Source organism: Gymnodraco acuticeps, unplaced genomic scaffold (assembly GCF_902827175.1).
Source record: "Gymnodraco acuticeps unplaced genomic scaffold, fGymAcu1.1, whole genome shotgun sequence".
Lineage (NCBI taxonomy): Eukaryota > Metazoa > Chordata > Actinopteri > Perciformes > Bathydraconidae > Gymnodraco > Gymnodraco acuticeps.
The window spans coordinates 1,285,718-1,298,367 of NW_022989778.1; the positions used below are offsets into that span (position 1 = coordinate 1,285,718).

The 12,650-nt window shown below is 40.0% G+C and overlaps 1 protein-coding gene across 1 annotated transcript in view; it reads left to right on the plus strand.

The window, feature by feature from the left end:
• The window catches only part of LOC117548768 (laminin subunit alpha-2-like), a 200,447-nt gene that overhangs the window by 71,487 nt on the left and 116,310 nt on the right, over positions 1-12,650 (plus strand).

Here is a 12,650-nt window from a genome sequence, read left to right on the forward strand (position 1 = left end):
CACTGAACCTGAAACGTCACGTTGATGATAAGCACAACTATGCTTATTCTTTATGTCAATATGCTGAAGTTACTGGCTTCAGATGCATGTGGAAGTGTTGCCAAGTTCAGTGTTTCTGAACACAAACATGGAAATAACTATCATTATTTATCAAAACATTGAATTGTACCTCCATAAATCTTGTGAGGTCAAACCTGTTTTTAAAGTTGACCAGCATTTTGGCCTAATAAGTACGACATGATGAGTATGACTATGTTTCACGACCTTTGCATGATTAAAACAACACTTTTTACCTTATTTTGCAATTTCATATGTGGATAAAAGCTCTTCTCTTAAAAATAAAGCCACTATTTTGGTTGTGATTGTTAAAACTGACTATTTGGAAAATAAATCAGGTCACCCGTCCCCAATGAAAACAGAACTCGCTGCTCATTAACAGTTTTTAAAGTGCTCTGTTTCGCTGTCCATCTAGCTCTCTGTCCGCACCACATTTATTATCTGAGTGACATTCTTGTTCCATTAGCTGTGAGCTTCTTTACCAACCCAGCTCTAATGAGACGCCTCTCTGTCTTGCTGCTTACAACTTCAGGCTAAGCTGTCATGTGGTGACGCAGAGTAAATATCGTCTTTTCACCATGCAGCCTCACTTAAATACATTCGGACTGTATTCAACCACCCACAGCTGAATTTACGAGTTATTATCAAGTATATTTTAAAAATAGATACAGTATTAAGCTCATTTTCAGGTTTATATTTGTATTTTGTGTCTCTACTGTGACTGTCTCCATGCTTCAATGTTCAAAAAGCTCTTTATTTTTCTCATACTGTCTGTGCTGCAGCACCTCTTTTCACCCTCTGTCTGAAACCAGAGCCCAGTCTGCTCTGATTGGTTCCCTGGCTGGCTCTGCTGTGATTTTTCAACTGCTTAGAGATGTCATTCGATCACGTAGAATGTGTTGGAGCACTAGCCAATAGAAGCACGAGTGTTACCTGGTGATGTCACTTTGTTACAGAAGTAAACAAAGGAGTCCAGGCGAGAGTGTGGGAGAGAAACTTAAGGATTTTAGCTTTTGCAGACCATTTACATGCACAGAAACCTACAGTATATAACACACTACAGAAAAGGATACACCCCCCCTCTTTACAATTGTAGTAAACCTTGTACCTTGTAGCTCTAAGGAATTGTACTTTTTCAGCAATTCCAGATGTAACCTTGCTTTTCTTTTGGCTGGCATTGTGTGTTGATTGCACGGTGAATGACTGTTGTTGACAGTGTAATATTAATAATGTACATGTGTGAGCTGAGCTGTGTGTTCAGGGAGGTCAAACTGCACGATGTGTAGTAAGGTTTTCTTTGAGATTTGCTGCATAAATGAATAAGTGACCTTGCACAGTTCATGATTTCCATTTGAAGAGAAATGTTTTGTGTGTAGTCTTACCGCCTATGAAGGTCTAGGACAGAATCCCACATATTGTATATTTTCTACCAAGTATAGCATCTCTCCACTTTCCAGTAAGTCAGTCTTTATAAAGGGTTTATACGGTGCATTCATTATTTATTAATTAGGTAATGGGTTTGATTCATAGTTAAAGGGATAGTGGAAATCCGCGAATTTTGGGTTTAACTTATGTATTTTTATTAAAAATAAGCATAATAAACAATTTTTTTTAATTTCATGCGCCTAGTTTCATTTTATTTTCAATTTTACTGCGCCCTCTCAATGAAACGAAATACTTCGGGAATCGTCGGGAATCTTCGGGTGATGACGAGAGCATAGGAAGACGGGCACAAACAATGGCGGACATTCAATAGCATTTGCATGTGAATAGCCGACCTTTATTATGGTGAATAGATGTGTCAATACTTTATACCGAGTATATTGCCATAAATATGATGATTGATTATCAGTAAAAAATTCTACGTGACACAACGACATTGGATTAACCTTGAGATGCGTTTTTATTCCGTTGAACACAACTTTTGATCACAAATCAAAAAAGGTAAGACGTAATTATTGTAATATTTTTGGAACCGGATGTTGTTTACTTTCTCTTTTCTGGCTGATAGCTCCAGGAATTCGAGGTCTTACAGTGATGACATTACATCTGTGGAGTCTCAGCTTTAAATCGTATATCTTGTTTGTGCAGTTAAGATAGTAATAAGGGCATTTCTACCGTGTGTTGTGTGTAAAAAAGCGTTAGCATTAGTTAGCATTGTTTCGCTCAATGCTAATTCAAAGGCTTGGTATTACGCTTGTGTTTTTTCTAGCTAACAATTGTTCTTATTGTCAGTTAGCGGAGTTTCTTACCTTTAAAAGGGTATGAAACATTAATAGTTTCATAAATGTTAAGAAGCCCTGAGACATGTGAGAGAAAAAAAAACTGTGGGAGGGGTCCACTGGGGGGACCTTCGGCCTTAACTGGTTAACAATGATTAATATTTGTAAAGGCTACAGGTGATCTTAAGATGCGTGAGCTATGCTTAGGGACCTACCAGTCAAGATTATTTGTGCGTAGGGGTGCATCATCTGGCGCCTGGTCCTGGTCATCCTCGCCATTGCCCATGCCGTGAACCATCACCTCGGGCTCGGGCTCGAACAAATAAGGACGTAATGGTCCATCGTCTGGCTCAATATTGTCACCATCGTCGCTTACTGAACCGGATTCAGATTCAGTTCCTAAAACGACATTTTCGTAGGAAAGCCGAGAGGATGTTTCTGACTCGCTATCATCACTGGATACCTCGTACAATCCTTCTTCTTTGTCTGGTATATTTGCCCTTCCACGTTCATTCTGCATAGACGCCATGGTTTGTTATCGTATCGTCTTCCTGAGTTTTCGTCACTTCCGGTTTGGCTGAGTCGAACATTTCGTTTCTAAAAAACTTCGGGGAAGCTGCAATAAAGTGCTTCTAACATGCGTAAGGCATTTATTATATTTTTTTAATCAGGTGTGATTGTTTTGGTACGTAATTATGCTTGTATATAAGTTAAAACGAAACTATTTGAGGTTCCATTTCCACTATCCCTTTAACTAATAGAGTACTTTAATTGTACATTGGATGGAAGAAATTGACTTTATCAAACTACATCTAGTGGGGATAAAAACAAGTCCTAATGCTCCTGACCTACAATAACTACCTTTTTGTATCTAGAGCGATAATTATGTTGACAATTTCAATCCCAATGGTGAAACATTGTGCCTCAAATAGTTTTCTCTGTATCCAGCCTCCCCTCTGTTGCTAGTTAAAAGGAGCATGCATAGTCCACATGCTTCGCCACGCTGTCCACAGCAGAATCTCTCCGTCTGCATTTTAGTCTTTTTATAAACTTCATTTGCCACTGGAAAGTAAAAGACTCATTGTCAGTCCATTTTCTACCTTTGTCTGTCACCGAGAGGCATCTGCACTGCGCTATAACCCAGACAGAGAACAATGTGGTCCCAATCTTTCATAGTCAACTTCTCCAAATATCTTTCTGATGTCCTCACATGTCCAATTAGTGAGAGGGAATGTTCGTTGTCAAGCGACTTATACTGATAAAACTCCCAAAAATGATCAGAGCGTCATGAGGGCTGCTTTTGACGAATAGAGATGGTAGTGTTTGGGGAGATTGTGTTCAAAATGTGCGTGTGTGCGTCTGTCTTTGAATATACAGAATGCATATGTGAATGTACATTATTGTTATATCTCTCTCTGTGTGTGTGTGTGTGTGTGTGTGTGTGTGTGTGTGTGTGTGTGTGTGGTGTGTGTTGTGTGTGTGTGTGTGTGTGTGTGTGTGTGTGTGTGTGGTTGTGTGTGTGTGTGTGTGTGTGTGTGTGTGTGTGTGTGTGTGTGGTGTGTGTGTGTGTGTGTGTGTGGTGTGTGTGTGTGTGTGTGTGTTGTTCTGATGCCATATGGTGCCTCCAGTCAGTGAGAGAGGACAGCTGGTAAACAAATGAGAAGGAAAGAGAGTCTTGCTTGCTGTATTGACTCACAGAACAATAGATATAATGTAAAATAATATTGTATTGCTAATGTCAGTGTTAAAGAGGTAATCAGCAGTTGGTTGTTCCTTGTTCTATTAGTCTAATTGATACCTGCCATGCGCTACCTGCCATTACACTTCATTATCTACAGTGCTTTTGTTATTGTTAGTGGTAATTAATTGTAATGTGCCAATTTGTCTATATTATGGGCTTTAACAAAATAAGCTACTCCATTCTCTCCATGCTAATAGACTCTCCAGTCGCTGCTACAGTAAGTGATTCTGCTTTTCAATTTCCTGTCCATAAACAGCCATTTAGCATTGAGCTGAAAGCTGTTTAATGCAACTGCCTTTCAAATAAGTCCATGTGCTTAATTGCTGAGTAGTACGCTGCTATTTAGAGCCATCAGGGTTTGGCAGTATATCCAGATGTTATTGGTTTTTAAAGCTTTTTCACATTTTGCACATTGATTTGGATTTTGTGACTCAACACTGTCTGTAAATACCGCATGATAAATATGACACATTAAATAGAGGTATTTTCAACTAAAATGCAACACCAAGCAGTGCTGGTGCTGGTGACTATGATTGATTGTAATGTTTATGCATTAACATGTCAAAAAAGAGCGAGGAAAACATTAGAGAATAAATCTGGTGAAAACACATTTAAAATCTTCTTTCAAGTGAGGTGCATATGGTGGACAACAGGAATTTTACATGTAAATGCTAATAACTATAGAAGGGCTAGACCAAAGTCCTGCAACATGGACATGGCAAACAACAGCATTGAGGTTTATAGTTCCAAGTTACTTGAACAGTTTGATTGTGGGGAAAAAACATGAAAAAACATGAGGTAAGACACAGAATATAATTTTATTTTAAAGAACACAAAACAAATACTTAGCAACTGTCCCAATCCGACATTAAATTATAAAGATGTTGTAAACTTGCATTTCAGAAATCTTGACACTAGGTAGGAAATACAAAATTAGTTTGAAATGTGTTTTTAACGTAACTCAATATTTGTGGAAGAGATCATTTACACCGTGCATCTGGAATAGAGAAATATAAAACGGGAAGTGTGAAGGCTAATCATATTGAACTTAAAGGTGGTGTATTGTCACATTGTTTATACTTTTAAAAGCCTTTAAAGAAAACGTGGAACATGTTTATCGGTTTTATATACAGGTAGACATTTGAAGAAGGCAAATACATTCCCTAAAACCAAATTTCTTAACTCTTTATATATAACTTTTTTAATAACTTCCTAATATCAATGACAAAAAAGTGAATAAAACTCATCCAATTATAACTTGAGCTCAAACTTTGGCAGGACAGTTTGTGTTCATGTAGCAGCCCATTACTCACAGGGAGATAATGATATTATAGGTTTCACAGCACTTTCAGCTGTACTATACATTTTTTGTTGGCAACCCCAGGTAGATACTTAATTTGAATGTTAAGGACTTCAATAGAGCGAGAGAGTAAGAGATAGGAGTATGAAATTGCTCTTTTTATGAGAAAAGTGCTGATACTTCCATAGCTCCACTTACTGAGTGCAGAAAGGCACATCTGTTCTTTGAAGGAGACTCAAAGCTGCTTTATGGGAGCTGTGCGTTTGCAGCTTTAAATGGAAATTGCAGTAAAAGTTAGTCTTACTGAAACAAATAAGAAGTTATTTGATCTTATTCCCATGCATTTATTAATAAGCATACATACATTTAAAAGTAAAATATATTCAATATATTTATTTATATAAAAGTCAAATTGTACTCCTCTAAAATAACCTACCCCAATATTCTGCTTTTAACATGCAGTGAAACTATCAAAATGTTTGGAAAATGATGTGAAATAATTATCTGAGGGAGGAGCAGAGCCTCCCCCCCCCCCCCGGCGCCGACTCCCCACTTGCAGTATAACACTAAAAATAAAATAACATAACTTTTAGTATGCCTGCTCCTCTCTTCCCCCTGTAACTCTCCACCAGCTGTGCTCACCCTCCACTTCCTGTGTTCTCTGAAGGCTTCGACCAGGTGTCTGACCCCCCCCCCCCCAAATACATCTCCATTTACACACTAAACTATAAATACCTTCACTCCAAGTAACTACACACACAGGGACCTGTAGTTGTTCTAGACACATCTTACTCGGGGGTATACTGGGGACAGTTATTTCATGAGAGGGGCACATTTAAAGAGGCCCTATTATGCTTTTTAGGGTTTTCCATTTCCTGTAGGTTTGCTATATAGGATTTAGTGCATTTTAATGGTCTGCAAAGGCTGAAATCCCCCCACATACACCCCCACCCCCCTGCCTGCAAACGCTGCGATGGACTCCTTTGTGTATTGCTGGTATAGCGACATCACTGTGTTGTACTTGTATTGGCTAGCACTTCAACACATTGTAAGTGATAGGCTAAGGGGCGGGACATCTCTAAGCAGTTGACCAATCACAACAGAGCCGGCCAGCTAACCAATCAGAGCAGACTGGGCTCTGGTTTCAGACAGAGGGTGAAAAGAGGCAGCATGAGGAAAATAAAGAGCTTTTTGAACTTAAAGCATGGAGACATGTCACAGTAGAGGCACAACATATACATATGAACCTGATAGGGCCCCTTTAATGCAGGACGAAGGTGACAAATACAGTCTTCAAGATTTCAAATTGTTTAGTTACATTACATTTCATTACATTGCATTTAGCTGACACTTTTATCCAAAGCGACTTACAATAAGTGCGTTCGACCAACAAAATACAAACTTGAAGAAAACAGAATCATATAAGTACATCAGGTTTCATAGAGCAAAAACATTTCAAGTGCTACTCAACTGGCTTTAGGTAAGCCAGTCCTTTATTAGTATATAAGTGCTTTGTTAATAGTTCTATTGCTCGAAGTGGAGTCGAAAGTCTGCGCCGGAAGATGTGTAAGCTATCTGCTGTCCTGATGTCAATGGGGAGCTCATTCCACCATTTTGGAGCCAGGATAGCAAACCCACGTGTTTTTGCTGATGGGAACTTGGGTCCCCTTCGCAGCGAGGGTGCAGCGAGCCGTTTGGTTGATGCAGAGCGGAGTGCACGTGCTGGGGTGTACGGTTTAACCATGTCCTGGATGTAGGAAGGGCCAGATCCATTCGCAGCATGGTACGCAAGTACCATTGTCTTGAAGTGGATTCTAGCAGTTACCGGAAGCCAGTGAAGGGAGCGGAGGAGCGGAGTGGTGTGGGAGAATTTAGGAAGGTTGAAGACCAGACGCGCCGCTGCATTCTGGATGATCTGCAGAGGTCGGATGGCACATGCAGGTAGACCAGCCAGGAGGGAGTTGCAGTAGTCTAGGCGTGAGATGACGAGAGCCTGGACCAGAACCTGAGTCGCTTTCTGAGTCAGCTGGGGACGTATCTTCCTGATGTTGTAAAGCGTGTATCTGCAGCAGCGGGTTGTAGCAGCGATGTTTGCAGTGAAGGACAGGTTGTTATCTAGGGTCACACCCAGATTCCTTGCAGTCTGAGTCGGGGAAACAACTGAGGTGCCGATGTTGATTGATAGGTCAAGAGTGGGACAATCTTTTCCCGGAAGGAAGAGCAGCTCAGTCTTGTCAAGGTTGAGCTTGAGGTGATGAGCAGACATCCACTGAGAGATGTCAGCTAGACAAGCAGAGATGCGTGCGACGACCTGGGTCTCTGAGCGGGGAAAGGACAGAATTAATTGGGAGTCGTCAGCGTAGCAGTGGTATGAAAAACCATGCGGGCTAATGACATATCCGAGCGAGTTTGTGTACAAGGAGAAGAGGAGGGGACCAAGAACAGAGCCCTGAGGGACCCCTGTAGTTAATTGACAAGGGTCGGACTCGGACCCTCTCCAAGTAACCCTGTAGGTACGGTCTTTGAGGTATGAGGTGATGAGGGAAAGTGCAGAGCCTGAAACTCCAAGTTCTTGGAGAGTGCGAAGGAGGATCTGATGATTCACCGTGTCGAATGCAGCAGACAGGTCCAAAAGGATGATGACAGAGGAGAGGGAGGCTGCTTTAGCAGTGTGCAGTTCCTCAGTGACAGCAAGGAGGGCAGTTTCTGTGAAGTGACCTGCCTTGAAACCAGACTGGTGCGGATCCAGAAGGTTGTTCTGATGGAGATAACAGGAGAGTTGTTTAAAGACAGCGCGTTCAAGTGATTTAGACAGGAACGGGAGGAGAGAGACAGGCCTGTAGTTTATAACATCAGACGGGTTGAGAGTGGGTTTCTTTAGGAGAGGGTTTACTCTTGCATCCTTGAGACTGTTTGGAAAGTGACCAGAAGTTAGAGAAGTGTTGATGAAATGGGAGAGAAACGGTAGAATATCAGGAGCGATAGTCTGAAGGAGGTTTGAAGGGATAGGGTCCAGAGGACAGGTGGTAGGGCGGGCAGAGGTAATGAGGGTAAGAACCTCACTTGGAGAGAGAGGGGAGAAGGAGGTCAGTGTGTTGGTGGAAGGAGGGTCTGGTGACCCAGTGGTGAGTCAGAAAAAGAAGAGCGAATATCATCAACCTTTTTTTCAAAGTGGTTAACAAAGTTGCTTGACAGAAGGGAGGAGGGGGAAGGGGCTTTGGGGGGGTCCAGGAGGGAGGAGAAGATGGAAAATAGTTTTTTTCAGTATAAAGTTATTCCCCATAAAAAACATACAATACAATGAGCGGTTGTTTTCGTGACAGAATTTGTGTCAATGACGTAGTTACTATTGTATGAAATTCAAATAAATTGTAAAAAAAACATTCCTGTTACAAATAAATAACTGTGAATCAATCCGGCAAAAATATCACAAGTACGAACACACTCTTCTGTTCTCTTTTATCAAGAACGGAGATTGCTGCTTGTGTCTTTTTTCCCTTGACTATAGGAATATACCTGCAGCACTTCACACACACACACACACACACACACACACACACACACACACACACACACACACACACACACACACATACACACACACACGCACGCACACACTCCAGCAACATGCACACAGAAGCTAATAAACCAGTTATATTGAGTACCAAGGAGGGTCAGTGGAAATAATGGCTGGCTGCTCTTGACTCTTTCCCTCTCTCCCTCTCTCTGTCCTTTCTTTTCCCTCCCTTCTAAATTCAATTCTCTTTTCAATGTGAAGACCTACCCCCCCCTCTCTCTCCTCTTCTCTCCTCTATTCGCTCTCTCCTTCCTCTCTTCTTTTTCTTCCATCTAAATTCCCTTTTTAGCCCGTAGAGCGTTATTTCAGCTCAGGCCTGTTTTATTTGGTTTCAGTGGCTCTTGACACGGCACAGTCCTCTCAGGTTCATATATTTTGCAGCATCTGGCCTTCCTTTTATTTTTAATCAAACAAAAGAGGCTGAAAAGCAAAAATGTACATATTTGAAATGGAGAGACAGTTAACAAGTGTGTGTCCTTGTTCTGGTTCAAGGGTGCTGATGACCATTTTTAAATCAGAATCAGAATACCTTTATTAGTCCCACGGAGGGGACATGTGCGTAGTTACAGCAGGAAAAAGAGCCACAGACAGCTTAATGTTACATATGTTAAATATGTGACATGCATTAAAAAAAGTACTAAGTTATGATATAATAAAAAATATAATAAAAAATAAAAAGTTACATAAAAAATACACATCCTGTAACAGTTCTTAGGATTTAGCAGCCAGGTATATATTACACAGTTATTAACGGCATTTATATATTGCACATAGTTTGTTGGTATTTAGCAGCAAGGGGTGATATAGTCTGTGTTGTGGTGTGTGTGTGTGTGTGCGCGGGGGGGGGGGGGGGGGGGTCAACTAGGGGCTGTGCTGGTTGTATAGTCTGACCGATGCAGGAAGGAAAGACCTGCGGTATCTCTCCGTGATAATGTTTGTTTCAATCAACGATACCATTCAAAGGGATGCTATTTATTTTTCCACTTATTTTCTTACAAAACACAACGAGCTAGACAACATTAAAGAATCAACATACTTTTATGATTATTCACAGACACCACAAAGACATCAATTATACATTTAAAAAAAGGACAAAAGGATAAGGGGATGTAAACACTTATACAATTTGATATCGCCATATTAGGTTGTGTGAAACCTTATTATTTTAATCTTTAAATTTGTTTTATTTCGTCAATTTGACCATTTCAAGGACTGCAATCTGTTTGAATAGGCTTCACAAAGGACAAACCACATTAGTTTTTCAGATTATATTTGTGAATATGTTTAAATGAATAGTTTAAATGCAACAGTTGTTACAGACAGTGGCTCAGATTGCATACAAAGTAGTGATTATTGCAAATGCACATGAAATAAGATGTTGTGCCTATATGATGTTTTCTTCATACTATAACAGTTTTTCTTGAATTAGATGTATTATTGTCTAACCTCTGTATCATTATACATATGATATTGCCAGTTGTTTGCTAATTGGTTACTTAACCAGTTCAAGAGGAAATACAGAGAAATTATTTTCTCGAGGTACAGGGATGGGGAAGGTGTTCGACTATGTGTATGTGTACTGTATGTAGGTGTGTACATGTGCATATATGTATATACAGTATGTGTATGTGTGTGTATGTATATGTACATATGTGTATATGTATATATGTGTATGTGATGTGTGTATGTATATGTACATATGTGTATATGTATATATGTGTATGTGATGTGTGTATGTATATGTACATATGTGTATATGTATATATGTCAATTAACAGGTAAAGCAGATTAATAATAATAATAACAATATTAATTAATAATAATGATCATTATTACAGATTATAGATTATAAATCAATCATTTAGGGACAAGGGGGTGAGATGAAATATACTTCTTCTCACTCCTTTTTGAACACTAGATGTGGCACTGTTTATGTTGCTAATGCTGTTGTTGTTGTAAATGTAATTTTTTTTGGATTTCTCTTACATGACTATGCACTGCAACATTTGTTTTGTTTTGTATTTATTTTACTTGTTCGAAATAAAATCAATCAATCAATCAATCAATCAAGTAATCAATCAATCAATCAATCCATCCATCCATCCATCCATCCATCCTGTAGAGGAAACTTCTGTGTAGCTATGCAGTGGGAGTCACCGACTCAGGAAGGAGACACGGGAAGAGCAGTAGCTTTGATGTCAAACACATGATGGTTTATTTGGAGTTAACGGCCGGAGGATTCACATCACAAGTCCAAGAGTCAGAGGTTCTGACTTCACGGTAGAGTTGCCACGTCAATTCTGGAGAGCCTCTCTCTTGCCAGCCCATCTAACTGGTTTCGCAGAGAGTAAACAACATATTTGAGGAGATAGCCTAAACAGTGTGGGAACACAGAGCTACTTGCCTCGGACACTTATGACCTCGAAGATTTTACCTTGGAGTCCACAAATACAGAGAAGGAAGTGTCCCAGTGTACCCACAACACAGACCATCTGTATCCCAGTATTGACCGGTCACAGAATGGGAACAATAACATTATTGGCTAAGCCGCCTGTGTCCTTAAAGAAGGTAAACAGACATCGAGGTTTGTCCTGTATGTTACAAATTGGCATGATAATTGATGATGATAATTATTTCCACAACACATCCATCCATCCATCCATCCATCTATCCATCCATCCATCCATCCATCCATCCATCCATCTATCCATCCATCCATCCATCCATCCATCCATCCATCCATCCATCCATCCATCCATCCATCCATCCATCCATCCATCCATCCATCCATAGCCCAATAACACATGAACAGGCATGTATATTCTTGCATCACATTGACTTTTTGTAGGAGTAGCTTTTTCGGGTATTTATGCCTGAAGACATAATTTTTTTTACTTAAATCTCTAGTAAAGCTTATTTCTTTCGTAACTTTCATTTCATATGTTTGGTTTCTGTTGCCCTCCAGCCTTTTCTGTGGTTAAATCTTTGACTTAATGCCTGTCTGTGTGACTGTACGTGTGTGATGTTGGTGTGTGTTAAATATAAATGATAACAGCCTTTAGCGATCGGTCTCTGGTCAAAGAGACACTATGCTGATGATTCCCCTGGACTCTGCTCGATGAGATTTATTTCTTGTTTATTTTCTGATTGGATATCGGCTGCCAGCTCTTTCGAGATGAGACCTGCTGTAATTAGTGATCTAGTATTTTGTTCTTGTCACACAAGCTGAGGTAAACAATGATTTGATCATATTTACCTGCTGAGAGCTGTTTGTTCTGCAGTTGTTAGATACAAAAGAGAGAAGGCAGGGTGAGCCACTGAATACTTTTCTTGCAGAGTAGTATTATTTGCTACATGAAAGGAGGAGGAAATCTGTATTATCAGAGACCTTGTTGCGCTATCTGCACATTCAGTCAGCCCTGATGCAGTATTATCCCAACCTAAAATGGTATCCTGAAAGAGAAAATAACAGCATGATGGCGTGTTGCTGCAACTTGAAAGCATGAAAGGGTGGAGAGTTCTAAGGTACTTTAGAGCCCTTATGTGTGGAAGTGTGCGTGATTATATCTCCCAGATTATTCTGATAGCGTAAGTGTTTGTTTGTAAAAAAATAACACATTTGAAGGAAACCATGCACAGACCTTCATGTTGCATGTTGGCTTACAGGCCACACAATATGAGAATCACATTACTGAATATTCTGATAGCGATATTACTTATAAATATAATAACGATAGATAAACAGATACATAC